The 15,388-nt window shown below is 40.8% G+C and overlaps 1 pseudogene; it reads left to right on the top strand.

Annotated features, from left to right (window-relative positions):
* The first annotated feature begins 10,956 nt into the window (after nucleotides 1–10,956).
* On the top strand, nucleotides 10,957–14,144 carry LOC148018187 (eukaryotic translation initiation factor 3 subunit B pseudogene; annotated as a pseudogene).
* The last annotated feature ends 1,244 nt before the right edge of the window (nucleotides 14,145–15,388 follow it).

Below are 15,388 nucleotides of genomic sequence, written 5' to 3'. Positions count from 1 at the left end.
CATTCTGCCCTTCTTCTTTCCTTTTGCTATCAAGCGACCTTTATTTTTCATATCCTCAACAAAGCATCCATTAGGATTAAATCTGACCTGCAAGCCCTGTTCAACCATTTGACCAACAGGAACTAGATTCTTGGTGATATTTGGGACATGAAATACATCGGATAGGTATTTCTTTATCCCATCCTGCATAGACAAAGGAATTTTTCCAATCTGCACAATAGGATGTGCAGTATCATCACCAGTCTCCACAAATCCTGGTTTTTCCATTTTCCTTGCATCCTCCATCCATTCTGCATGACCTGTCATGTGGTTTGATGCACCTGAGTCAACATACCATACATCGTTGCTTTCTTCTGCACTTGTCACAGAATTGTTCATGTGCTGCACCATGAACAAATGCTCATTTCTATCATCACCCTGTCTACTAGAAGATGCATAATTCCCTTGTTGCAGTTTTCCATTCATGATGTCATTCTGCTTTTTATAGCAGTCTTTAGCCATATGACCCATTTTACCACAGTAGTAGCATTCAACATTACTGTTTGCATTTTGGCCCCTTTGCCATCCACCACGACCTCTTTGGCTCCCCCTGCCTCTAGAGTTACCACGTCCTCCTCCATAGGACTGGTTTTCTTGAGTTTGCTGCATATTCTGATTTCTACCACGGCCTCCAAATCGGCCTCCTCTACCTCTGCCTCTACCTCTTCCAGCATTTGAGTAGAAGACAGCTTCTTTTGAAGTTCCTCCTGAAGAAGATGCACCACCATTTCTCTGCTCCTCAGAAATTAGAAGAGCAATCAACTCCTCAAAATCAGGAAATCTTTCACGAACTGAAATGGATGTCTGAAACTGTGCATAATCCTTTCCTAGACCATTCAAGGTCACAGAAACTAAATCATCATCTTCCACTGGCGACCCAATGGAAGCAAGTGCATCTGCAATCTTCTTCACCTTCATGTGGTAGTCATTGATGCTCATACTTTCTCTTTGCACATTATGCAACTCTTGCTTGAGCTGCATTTTCCTGGCTTGCGTGTTTGTGCTATACATTTTTGACAAAGTATCCCATGCCTCCTTTGGCGTACTTGCATCCTGAATATGCACAATCATAGAGTCTGAAATATTGATAGACAGCCAGTACATAACTTTCCTGGCTCTCTCATGCCATGCTTTACATGCCTGCATTTGCTGTTGATTGGGAACATCAGGAAGAACTAGTTCTTCTTCATTTCCTGCAACAAATTCCCAATATCCTTTTCCCATAAGGAAATTCGTCATTCTAAACTTCCATGCTTGGAAGTTGTTCTTGTCAAGCTTTTCAGTGACAATCTGTGAAAGAGAATCAGAGGCCATTACAGAATACTGCAAAAAATTATGTCACTGCAAAAAACACAGCTTCACCCTCACAAGGGCAAATCTGCAAAACTGGCGAAAGTGGTATTTGACCACACAGTCACTTCCTAGTGACGATTTTGCATAAACAGGAACCAAGGATGATTCTGAAACTCCCAATGTCTCTGCGCACAAGCATACGATGCAATTTCTACAGTAACTTTTCACCGACCTGTAGAACAGTGGCTGCACATCATAAAACTGAGCCTTTTCCTGAGTGCATGAAAAAACTTCCGCCTCCAAAACAGGCCCCGAAATGGCCTCAAATCAAAAAAACAAGGTCGCGAAGGGCGTCTCAACCTGAGACAATGCACTCTTGCAATTTCTGGCTGTGCTACCTGCAGAGATCTGCTCCCAAAACAGAAAATGAAAGCAACACTGCTCCTCTTACCAGAACACCGCGATCTTGGCTTGCTTTCTTGAGCTCCTTACCAGGAACAAGGCTCTGATACCATGTCAAGATTGTGGGAGAGAAGGAAGGAGTCTCACTTGTAGCTTTCTTGCTTGCACAATGGGGGAATACAATCAGAGGTGGAGGCTGAAAACTGTTTTCCTCTTCTTAGTTGTGTAAGCCAAAAGAACTCTCATACAAAGAAATAGAAGAACCCTATATATGGGTCTCAAACCAAACTCAACTAACTAAGGTGGCATACTAACTGAGCCACGAACTAGAGTAGATAAGGATAGCTGTCATCTAGCTATTATTCATGGGCGGTGTACCAACCGCATCTGCAACAAACACGTCGGTGACATAAATGCACAACGGTCACCCTGGCATATCACGAGTGGAGCTCGATATCTCAACAGGGTGCACCTGCAAAATAATTATGCAATTATAGCTATCCCTCCTTGTCTCCGACCTAATATGGCTCTAAGTGTGATCTCTAGTCGCTCCTAACGATTGTCTCGGATCTATGCTACTCATATTCTGTTGAGATGACAAGCTCAACACATGTGGACATTGATGATGGACCACCTGGTTAGATGGGTTCACACGTCTACACTTAGCACGTCGGTAGTCATTATGACTCTCACATGGCCACTGACTCATTACTTATTATATTTAGGTTGTTACACCTATTTACAGCTGGCATAGTTATAGCGCCAGTCGACTAGTGTAGTCGGTTATGCATTGTTTGACTTAGTAGGCCACTTTCCTTTTATGTTGTATCTTATCTATACTTTGTGTACATTGTAAAGAGTGTGGAAGAAGAAGAAGAAATCAGCAAGAAAACGTTTTGGCCTCCATCTCTCTTCTTGTCTCTTGAGTGAGCTTCTCCTTGTGCATTATGTGTGTGTTCGGCGCAGCATCTTGAGCAACCCCCTCTACCACGCTATTCTTGACATGGTATCAGAGCCGCGCCATTGAGAGAGGCTGATTTCGAAGGCTGAAGTGAAGGAGAAGAAGCAAGGTTCGAGCAAGCAAGCTACAGGTAAGAATCTCTCCCATTCTTCCACTTCTTCTCTTGGATAGTGCCTGTGGAGGCACCGGAAGCAGGGCAGAGCAAAAATCTCAGATTGCAGTGAGATTTGGTGTGCGCGAAGAGCGCTGTATATTCTGCAGATTGGCCCTTCAGGGCTTTCCCGCAGTTATTTTGGGCATTTGAGGCCGTTTCAAGGTCCGTTTTAGAGCCGCAAGGTTGCGGACAGCAGTTTCGGGGTACACTGTGACTTCGACTGTATTGACCGAACGTGGGTGCGCAGGTTACAGATTTCAGGTCTGTAAGTTCAAAGGTGTTTACCAGTGAGTAAACACAAGGTTTATCTGCAAACTGGTTGCAGATTGCATGTATTGTTGAGCAGACAGTGGAAAAGGCTGTCTGGTGTACTGCTGTGCACTACAGGTCAAGGGTTGCAGAAGATTTGCTTGCTGTTTGGTATTATTTTTGTGATAATGGCAGAGAATAGTGGAAGCCCCATCATTGAGAAGCTCGACAAGAACAACTACCCATCATGGAAGTTTCGTGTCACGAACTTCCTTATTGGAAAAGGCCTCTACGAGTTCGTTTCAGGTGAAGAAAAGGAGCCGGAGGTGAGTGATCCTCCAACTGCAGAAGAGACAAAGGCATGAAAGGAATGGAATGCAAAAGACAAGAAGGTCATGTATTGGTTGTCTGCAGTAATTGACAATAATATGCTGGGACACATTAGAAATGCAGAGAATTCATATGCAGCTTGGACCATACTTGAAAGTATATTTTCTGTAAATACAAAGGCATGAAAGATTCAACTCAAGCAAGAGTTGAATACATTAAAGAAAGGGAAGATGTCTATCAATGAGTATGCACTGAAGGTAAGAAGCATTGCAGATGCATTGGCAGCGATTGATGCAATGCCCGATGATGATGATTTGGTGTCGTCTACCTTGGGTGGACTTAACAATGAAAAGGCTTGGAAGTCTTTTGTAACTTCTGTATATGTTAGAAAGCCATTTCCAGATTTCGATGAGTTGGTCTCTCTAATGATCACTGAAGAAATCAACATGCAGAGTGAGACATCTGAAAGAAGTGGTGAACAGGTCCAGGCTTTCTACTCCAGTTCAGGAAGGGGATGTGGCAGGTTCTCTTCAAGAGGCCGTGGTACAGGACGTGGTAGTGACAACCAGCAAAACAGATTGAATCAGCAATTTGGCGATATGCAGGTTTCAGGAGGTCGTGGTAACTTTAGAGGCAGGGGGAGCTTTAGAGGAAGAGGTGGATGGCAGAACAGAGGTTCTAACAACTCTGGTATTGTGTGCCACTATTGTGGCAAAACAGGTCATATTGCAGCCCAATGTTATGCTAAGAGAGATGATATCCGCAGTGGTAAGTTGCAGCAAGGAAACTATGCATCGTCTTCACGACAGAATGAAGACAAAAATGAACGTTTGTTCGTTATGCAGCATATGGTGAATGCTGTTACAGGAAAGGGAACACATGAAGATGTTTGGTATGTTGATTCAGGTGCATCCAATCATATGACCAGCCATGCAGAATGGTTTGGAGAGATGCAGGATTTGCAGAATGCAGGTTATGTGCAGACGGGTGATGACTCATGCCACCCAATTTCACACATTGGAAAAGTTCCCTTGTCCTTGCATGATGGTAAGACAAAGAGTCTTTTAGATGTATTGCATGTGCCATCTATTACAAAGAACTTGGTGTCAGTCGGTCAAATGATAGAGCAAGGGCTGCAAGTCAGATTTAATGCAAAGGGCTGCTTTGTAGAAGACTTCAATGACAAGTGCAGGTTGGTAGCAAAGGGAAGTAGAGTTGGACGTATGTTCACTCTAGATGCTGGAATTCCTACTATGAATGCTGCTATGTATGCCAAAGGAAAAGGTGTTGTTGCAGACATTGAAATTTGGCACAAACGCATTGGACATGCAAATGTACAAAGGCTGAAATTAATGCAGTCCAAAGGGTTGGTTACAGGTTTGCCTACTTTTAAAGTTGCAGAATTTCAGAAGGTATGTGAAGCATGTCAGTTTGGTAAGCAGGCAAGACAACCCTTTTCACATGACAGAGATGTAAGCAGAAATATCCTTGATGTTGTGCATACAGACATTTGGGGGCCTACACAAAATGTATCTCTTGGAGGCAGTTCATACTTTGTCACATTCATTGATGATTGTTCTAGAAAGCTGTGGGTATATTTTATGAAGGAAAAGAGTGAAGCTTTTGAGCACTTTAGAACTTTCAAGGCTGCAGTTGAAAGAGAAACAGGCTTGAAAGTAAAGTACTTGAGGTCAGATGGAGGGGGAGAATACCTCTCCAATGAGTTCAGTGATTTTCTGAGGTCTCATGGGATAAAGAGACAGTTCACATGCAGGTATACCCCACAGCAAAATGGGGTTGCAGAAAGGAAAAACAGGCATATTGCAGAAGTTGCACGCGCCTTGATGGCTGAAAAGAATATGCCTAAGCATTTTTTGTCTGAGGCTGTTCATACTGCTGTTTATATTATGAACAGAACTCCCACAGCTGCAGTTCATGGTATGACTCCCGAAGAATGTTTTACAGGTAAGAAGCCTGATGTTTCACACTTGAAAGTATTTGGCTGCATTGCGTATGTTCATGTGCCAGATGAGTTGCGGAAGAAACTAGATCCAAAAGCTGAAAAGTGTGTCTTTATTGGATACTCTTTAGAGCAGAAAGGGTATCGCTGTTACAACCCTGTCACATGTAAGTTCAGAGTGAGCAGGGATGTCATCTTTGATGAAATGAGCAGTTGGTATGCATATGGTGGTGATGCATTGGATGTTGATGATGATCATGACACTCATGTGCAGGCTGAAAGGCAAGAATCACGGACTTTTAGTGGACCAGAGACATCATCTGGTAGTCCTTGGTCTGGGAGACTAAGGAGTACCTCTACATCTTCGAGTGCATCTAGTAGCACTACAGGTAAAGACAAAGGAAAGAATAAAGTGTCAGAAGGCATTGATGCAGTTCTTGATGGAGACTCCAGTGGCTCAGAGAGCTTGGATGATGAGCTTGGCATTCCTTCAGTGAGGACTCCAGGTGTGCAGAGAGCACGTGTTAATGCAAAGACTCCATTGAGTGATCCAGTGGTACGCAGGTCTAGCAGGGTGAGATACCCTGTTAAAAGATTTGGTTTTGAAGGTTATGCAGCTCACCATTATGCTTATATGGTGAAACTAGTTGAGGATGTTGAGCCCACATGTTTTGAGGAGGCTGTTGGTCATGCTCATTGGGATGCAGCAATGGATGAGGAGATGGCTGCATTAGTGGCCAATAAGACTTGGGATCTAGTATCATTGCCGAAGGGAAAGAAAGCTATTGGATGTAAGTGGGTTTATAAGATTAAGCACAATGCAGATGGTTCTATTAGCAGGTACAAAGCTAGGCTGGTTGCAAAAGGCTATGCCCAGACATATGGCATAGATTATGATGAAACCTTGAGTCCAGTTGCTAGGATGGCAACTGTCAGATGTGTGATTGCTTTGGCAGCAGCCAAAGGTTGGAGGTTGCAGCAAATGGATGTAAAGAATGCCTTCTTGCATGGTGATTTGCAGGAAGAAGTGTATATGGATCAGCCAGCAGGTTATGAAGATTTAGAGCATCCCACGTATGTGTGCAGGTTGAAGAAGGCACTCTATGGGCTCAAGCAAGCACCTAGAGCATGGTCTGACAAGATTAGAGAGTATCTTGTCAATATTGGCTTTTATGTTTCTGATGCTGATCACTCACTTTATGTGAGAAAGGGAGATGCAGGTTTGGTCATCATAGTCATCTATGTGGATGACTTGATTATTACAGGTGATAGTGATAGTGGGATTGCTGAAGTCAAGGGCTGTTTGAAGATGAAGTTTGAGATGAAGGATTTAGGTGAACTAAGGTACTTCCTTGGCGTTGAGGTGATCAGATGTGATGATGGTATATGGCTGTCCCAAAGACAGTATGGCTTGGATATGTTGTCCAAGTATGGTATGACTGCATGCAAACCACTTTCAGTCCCGTTGGAGCAGAATGTAAAGCTGAGTGCTGATGTTGGGGATGAGATAGAAGACCCTACTATGTTCAGGAGGATAGTGGGAAGTTTGATCTACATGACCATTACAAGGCCAGACTTGAGCTACGATGTTGGTCTTGTGAGTCAGTTTATGCAAGTACCTAGAAAGCCACATTTGGATGCAGTCAGACGCATATTGAGATATGTGAAGTCCACATTAGATTATGGACTTTTCTATGAGGTAGGTACAGATGTACAGGTGTTTGGATACACAGATGCAGATTGGGCTGGTAGTATGTCTGATAGAAGATCTACCAGCGGATACATGTTCTCTCTTGGTAGTGCAGCAGTTGCATGGAGCAGCAAAAAGCAATCTACAGTTGCTTTGTCGAGTACAGAGGCTGAGTATAGAGGTGCTGCTGTTGCAGCATGTGAGGTAGTATGGCTGCAAAAGCTATTGGCTGATTTGGATGTGCAGGTGGAAGGTTCAGTTGTCATTTATTGTGACAACATGAGCAGTATACAGTTGGCTAGGAACCCTGTGTTCCATGCCAGGACAAAACATATTGAGGTACACTACCACTTTGTGAGAGAGAGGGTACTAGCAGGTGAGATTGACTTGGTGTATGTCAGCACACAGGATCAGATAGCTGACATCTTCACGAAGGCATTGGGTACAGAGAAGCTTCAAAAGTTTCGAAGCTTACTTGGAGTTGCAGAGATGCAGTTGAGCTTGAGGGGGAGTGTTGAGATGACAAGCTCAACACATGCGGACATTGATGATGGACCACCTGGTTAGATGGGTTCACACGTCTACACTTAGCACGTCGGTGGTCATTATGACTCTCACATGGCCACTGACTCATTACTTATTATATTTAGGTTGTTACACCTATTTACAGCTGGCATAGTTATAGCACCAGTCGACTAGTGTAGTCGGTTATGCATTGTTTGACTTAGTAGGCCACTTTCCTTTTATGTTGTATCTTATCTATACTTTGTGTACATTGTAAAGAGTGTGGAAGAAGAAGAAGAAATCAGCAAGAAAACGTTTTGGCCTCCATCTCTCTTCTTGTCTCTTAAGTGAGCTTCTCCTTGTGCATTCTGTGTGTGTTCGGCGCAGCATCTTGAGCAACCCCCTCCACCACGCTATTCTTGACATATTCTCTATCAAGGCTAGGTTATAGTCTAGAGGCCAATCTTTGGGCTACACGTCTAGTCAGCTCGAGCTCCTAGGGTTTATATCTAGGCCATATAGTAACTATTTTTTCTAGTTACTGGCTTTGGCAAGCTAGGGTAGGTTTCCAAGGGTGTTTTGGTTTCAATCTTGGCTGGCTCTAAGTCATTGAACTGGTCCTGGGTCTGTGTTTTCTTATTCTCATTTGTTGGTCTAATTCCCAGAATCAGACGTGTTCAATTGTGGGTGGTTTAACTCTCAGAGTTAGACGGTCCAATTGGGCTGGTCTAACTCCGACGAGTGGTTCGATTGCTAGTCTGACCATGTGTGTCCAACTAGAATGGGTGTCCATTTGGGAAGGTTGTTCGATCAAAGTGGGTGTCCGATTGGATGTGGGGTTTTGGTCTCAATCAGACCACATGATCTAATTGAGATGGGTGGTCCAATTGGGCACGCAGGTGTCCGATTGGACATTTGGTCCAATCGAACCAAAAGATATGGTTTGACTCTCGCAGTTACACAGTTCAACTGCTTGATTCTAGGAGTCAAACCAGGACATAGTGGTCCGTCTATGAAGCGACATGGCGTACACAATGATTTTGGTCAATTTCTTCAAGCTTGGTCCATGGCTACCTGCAAGCCTCTCCAGATCACATCTATGCCAAGCAAGGAAGGGTTTTGCATACCTGGATCTAAGAAAAATCTCCAAAATCAAATTCCACGATCTTCTTTGATCAACAGATCTCTCTCTCTCAAGCTCTCATTACTCTCTTAAATGCAAAATGAGGTCTCCCTTGCTAGTCCCGGCCTCTTATTGCCCTGCCCAGGTCTGCATTCACATTAATCTTGCTCCTTTTACTAGAATTTAACCCAAGATTTCATTTTTTCCCTTCTTTTCCGTGTTTCAACCTATTATACAGCAGCAAAAGCCCTACTGTGTGCTCACACTATTTCAATCCTATCCTACCTAATGCAAGCAAAAATCACAAGATAGCATTCATGCTTCTTTAGCCTACTCATTTACACATCCAAATTCAAAAATACTTAATTTTTTTTAACGATTAACACAAATAAATCTCCTATCTACCTCAAGCTCTAGTTCGGGGATGAAACTCTTACTTCGATGCGCTCGATTTGAAGCACGCAAGTACTCAAGCTTGAATCCATTGGTCTCAACAACAAAACCAAAATGTCAAGGCGAGTCAACCGCCAAGACCCACGGACCACTTATTGTTCAAGCATTCTAAGTGAGCACTAATGGCCATCTCTCACGTAGCTGACATGCTATCCATCTCTATGAGTGTAGTGAGATTACCTTGATGCGCGAGTGAGTTGCTTCCTCCTCAAGAACTTCGATAGCCCCATGATTTGTGATGCAAGCTCAAGCATCTTCAAACCTCCACCTCCAGGATCCATCCTCCATAGCCATGTGTGAGACGAGAGAAGAGAAGAGAAGAAGAAGAGAGGAGATGGAGAAGGGCTTCACCTCCAAGATCCCTCACCATCACACACTCACTTTCTCACCCACTCACACTTCCTCCTTCAAGCACTCACAAGCAAGCAAGAGAAGAGAAGAGAAGAAGAGAAGAAGAGAAGAAGAAGAGTCCACTTTGCCACACACCAAAGAATGAGCTCTCATTCCCTTTTTGAATTTATATACAAAGCCCTCTTTCCCTTGGGTAGTCGTCCCCTTTTTACATGGCTGGCCCTTTTTTCCATTGTTCTCCTATCTTCCTAGCTTCTTTCCTACCAGCCACTACCTTTACAATTTGCACGAGTGAGAGATCGGTACTCTTAAAATAAATCATGGTGCGCCTTGCGCTCTTTTAAAAAAGTATTGATTTGCGCTTTTTCTTGACACACCTTCGTCTTTCATTCCACTTTTTCCTTGGCCTTGTCTTCTACTTTAGATTTTTTGGATTTTCCACCTTGTTCGTCTAAGGGTTAACAATAGACAACCTCTAAGCTATACTAGCTATTAATGCTACTACAACCATCAATGAACATGTTGCCTCTAGTTCTACCCTACCATAGGACATCCCCAAATATACCCCTGATACAGCACCTTCTATCCTTGATTGATGGAGGACTTTCAGTGAAATGAAGTAGATTTTTCCCATGTCCATTAGCCTTGATGAAGATACATTATCAGAAAGATCTAGGTTTCACCAGCATGCCATTGAAAATCCCCTTATGGAGGAGACTATGTGGATTGAAGAGAATTTTTGTGAGCTTGATGATGACTATAGGGGCATCTATGGAGGCTATCTAGACTCTTCAGATGAAGAATCTAGGCTAGATGATCTTGGTAATACTACTCCTCTCAATCATGAAGATGAAGATGACTCCTCACATGATAATAATGTGTGTGTGTGTGTGTGTGTGTGTGTGTGTCTCTAATATCATTACACACACACACACACACACAAAATAGATATACATTTATATATAGACATCAATTTATAAACATTGTTATAAAAGTAAAATATATATACATCACTATTTTTAGCTGAGACTTATGTTACGATAATATCAATACATAATTTATATTTATATTGATGTAATTTATATAGACATCATTATAATAGTAATATATATACGTCAATATTAAAGTTAATCTAATATTCATATGTTCATGTACGTATCTTAATGTGACAGATTTGTCATGTATCAGATTTTATAGTGGTTGTTACCCTTCATTGAGGTGGTAGGGCCATGAAAGGTTTGGATACTTTGTTGAGAAATATTGAGTGAGAGTTCATGCTATGCCAACAACTTAGTGTACAAGTTGGCCACATGTTTGCTCAGAGAGATTTCTTCATCTTGCTAAGTTCTTAGTATTTGATGTCTTTGGTTCTATTGAATATTTATACACCCCCTTATACTCAAGTAATTTTGTTCCTTGGTGCAGTGATGATGAAGAAGAAGAGGAGGAGATTAACGAATTTGAATCTGGATTTGGGAATGTGATTGTCGTTGATAATTTGCCAGTAGTTGGCCTAGAAAAGTATGAGAATCTTAATGGTGTGGTTCGAAATATTTTTGGTCAAACTGGAGTTATTAGAGTGCATGGCCTTTCGATGCCCATGGATGAAGAAACTGAAAGGACTAAAGGCTATGCTTTTATAGAGTACACAATGCCTTAGGTCTAGCTGGACTCTCAGATGTGAATGCCAATTTGTGGATTGTTGTTTTATTTCTATTTGTGTGGTATACATAGAAGTCCAACTTTGGATCATACATTTGGTCTTTGAACTTATAATTTATACAATTTTCATGCTTTAAGAGGCTCAAACAGCTAGAGAACAAACTAATGGCTACAAATTGGATAAGTCCCATGTTTTTGGAGTCAACATGTTTGATGAATTTTACAAGTATATGAAAGTGCCAAATTAATGGGCACCACCAGAAGTCAAACCTTATACTCATGGGGTATGCATGTAGCTACTCTTGTAGGTGCATTTGTACCATTCTAGAGTCCTCAAGTATGATCTCATCTTAATTTACGTGTATGTAGGAAAATCTTTGAACTTAACTAATGGATGAATGAGGTCAAGACCACTTTATCATTCGGTTTGGATCAAAGAGTAAAGTTTATTGGAGTGATTCCAGATTAGGGAAACGTGTTTACCATCGTTTTGTAAGTTGAATTTTTTGCAGTTTAGATAGTTGTGGCAAAAGAACATGTTGTATATTGACAACTGGATTTTGCAATAGTTTTGGACAAAGAGATTTGTGCAATGGTCTCCCCTTGGGTCTTACCTTGCCACAATTCATGGACAAGGTGCAGCTATATGGGGTGGTGCCAAGATCTTTAACCAAATAATGTGATACATTCATCCTCAAGTATGACTCATCTTCTCTAGCTTATGGTTTGTAAGTTGGGAATGTTGTTGAATATGAATGATGGCTCTTGTATCAATTTCGTGATCTGCTCTTTTAGTTAGGATGATTGACTTCTCTCCAGGAGAGAAATATATTGTGACATATAATAGTCATGAACCAAGCAACCCCAGAGATACACAGGCTATTGATGAATTTTATTTGTTCTTTAGAAAACTACCTACACAAGTGTTTACTAATGTCTAGATATGTTTATCCAGAGGGTAACACTTAATATTTATGATGTGAGGACTGGGAAAGTGCTTAAAGAATTTAAGGGAAGTGCAAATGATTTTGCAACTAGTGGAACATGAGTGTGGCAGGTGTCTCTTGGCCAATGTTCAGGTATAGTTATTCTCTGCTTGTTCTCTGTTTCTCTGTTATCATTTTAAGTTAACTGAGATTAATGGAGGCTTTCTTTCTATTGCAAATGGGTGGGAGGCAAATATGATAAGTATTTTGCTTGGATAGGCAAGAATGCAATCAGTGTGTATGAGACTGAGACCATGGGTCTTCTTGATAAGAAATCTTTGAGAGTAGACAATGTCATGGACTTTAGTTGGTCCCCCATAGACTCTATCCTGGCTTTATTTGTTCCTCAAGGAAATGGAGGAAATCAGCCTCCTAGAGTGAGTGCATTTGATCTTATGCTAAAATTTCATAAGATGCATTGTTTCTAGAAGTCGTAATTGTTGTTGTGCCTTCCTATTATGAATTGTAGTTTTTTGTGTTATGCACCATTTTTTTCTTCTAGCTCATTGCTACTGTGTTGAGGGGTGTCTCCTTATCTTCATCATTAACAATAGTGTATTTTTGGGGTGTCCCCTTATCTTCATCATTAACAATAGTGTAGTTTTGGGGTAAGTCTAGTGTAGATCCCTAGTAGGGAGGAGCTCAAACAAAAGAACTTGTTCAATGTTAGTGATTGCAAAATGTACTTGCAAAGCAATGGGGATTATTTGGATGTGAAAGTAGATAGGTACAAAAAAACAAAAAAGAGTACGTACACTGGATTTGTGTTGTTCAAAATCTAGGAGAGAGACATTCCAAATCTCTGGTTTTGGAACTGGAAAACAAAAAATTTGACAAAATTATTGCATTTGCATGGGAGCCTAAAGGTCACAGATTTTCCATCATTCACGAAGATGGACCTAAGCCAGATGTTGCATTCTACTCTATGAAAAGTCCAAACAATGTGGGGCAAGTAACAAAGTTGACAACTTTGAAGGGTCAGCAAGCAAATTCCCTTTATTGGTCTCCAATTGGGTGATTTATTGTTTTGGTTGGGACTGAACGCGTACAATGGGTAGTTAGAGTTCTACAATGTTGATGAATTGGAAACAATGGCCACAAGTTGACCACTTCATGGCCACAGATGTAGATTGGGATCCAACAAGAAGGTAATGATTTTTAGAACTCTCATGGTTTTGGTTCACAAGATATAGGAAAATATAGTAGATTATAGAATAGTTATCATTTACTTCTAAGTAGTGTGATCTATAATCATTTGCATTTACTTGTAATCAGGTTTGTGTCAACGTTAGTCACATCTGTACGTCAAATTGAGAATGGTTTCAATATCTGGTCTTTCAATGGCAAATTGCTTTACCGAATTTCTAGAGATAGGTTTTTCCACGTAGGGAGAATGGGTTGAATTTATCCAACTGACCTATGCCTTGGAGTAGTACATTATGTGTTTCCATTTAGTGGAAGATGGTGTTTGGATTTAACATATATGTGCAATGCAAATTAGAGTTGACCTAAATTGCTATGAAGTTTTAAGTGTTTCTAGAGCAGTATGGGTTGAATTTGTACCCGCTGACTTATGCCTGGAGTAGTGGATTACATGTTTTCATCTAACAAAAGTTGGTGTTTAGAATTAAAAGATATATGCAGTGCATATTAGAGTTGAGAGGAATTGTTATGGAGTTTTAAGTGTTTGGAAGCTACTATTTGGAAGTAAGAGTTATATGCAATGAAAATTGGAGATGACATCAATTGCTATTGAGTTTAAAGTGTGGCCCATTCTTGCATGCAGTTCTTATGGCATCCTTGCCCTCCATCACTACTTAGTGCTAAGAAAGAGGAAGAGATAGCTAAGAATTTGAAAAAGTATAGCAAAAAATATGAAATTGATGATGTCGATGCCTCACTTGCGTTAAGTGCAACAGACCTTCAGCATAGAAGGAAGATAGAAGATGAATGGAAGGCTTGGGTGGCTAATGCATATTCGTGGTAGGCCTAATTGGGTAGGATTTTAGTGAAATCACTTGGTTTATAGAGGTTGTGGGTTTTACCTTATCAAATGTTGTAGACTTTGGGGCTAGTCAAGATGTTTAGGTCAAATTGTGAAGGTGAGCCTCTTGGTTTATAGAGTTTGTGGGTTTTTCCTCACCAAAGGTTGTAGACTTTGGGGCTAGTCAAGATGTTTAGGTTTGATTGTGAAGGACTATATATTTTAATAGGCTTTTGAAAGTGAACATTTTTCCAAGATCAAGTTTCAATATTCTCTAGGACCAAATCTAATTCATTTGAATAGAGGAGGTGTGGCTGCTAGGACTAATTGTATAGACATACAATTAAACATTGATTTTACATAGGACTTGAGCTTTATTAACTAACATTTTGCCTACGCACTTGGATGCAAACTTTGTCACATAGTTTAGCTCCATGTTTTATGGTTTGCTGTTGTGATCCTTGCCACACATTCCCTTAATGAAATTGCATCGATGGCTACTCTTGGTTATTTTAGTTCCATGCAACCTTCTAGCCATTTAGCTATAGGGCAATCAACTACTCAAGACTAAAATCAATCCATTTGCAACTCATAGCCCTAAGTTATGGCCTATGGCTAATTGATCCCCTTCTTAAATCAATCATGGATAAGGTGTAAATTGAGTTTTTTATTTGCAAGGATCCAACACATTAATTAGGTCGCTATCTAAGGTAAGTACCATTTATTTTTTTAATAGTAGTGTATATTTTTTACATATGAGAAGTTTCTAAATTATTTTTTTCTTTGTATTTGGTTATAAGGTTGATCATTCATGGCTTCAAGAACTCGCATGAAGGTCTTTGATTATGGGTCCATCAAGAAGAAACTTTTGGGTTATGTTCGAGTTATGGCTAATTCCACGTATAGTGCAATACGACAAGAGATTACACAAGATGAGCTTATATCTGGTCCCTTGAAATTCATAATTGAAGATGAAGACGATGACAGTGAAGGTTGCAACCTAAACTCAATACACGAAGAATGTTGGCATGTAGAAAATGTCAAGTTTATTGGTATAAAGAGAGATTCAAGCATGGTAGATAAGGTTGGGGATTATCATTGTTGAAGATGAGACAACCATCAAACATCACATAAGGTGAACTTAATAGATCTAATGTCTTGTAGTTCGCAATGTTTTTTACTTTCAATCATGTAAAGAAAGTTTGTATTTTCTTTCTAAATAAGGTCATTACCTTTACTGTAGTGTC

This window comes from Lygodium microphyllum, chromosome 21 (genome assembly GCF_053477565.2).
Source record: "Lygodium microphyllum isolate KBCC chromosome 21, Lygodium_microphyllum_v1.1.10, whole genome shotgun sequence".
Lineage (NCBI taxonomy): Eukaryota > Viridiplantae > Streptophyta > Polypodiopsida > Schizaeales > Lygodiaceae > Lygodium > Lygodium microphyllum.
This window is presented reverse-complemented; position numbering and strand designations above follow the sequence as displayed.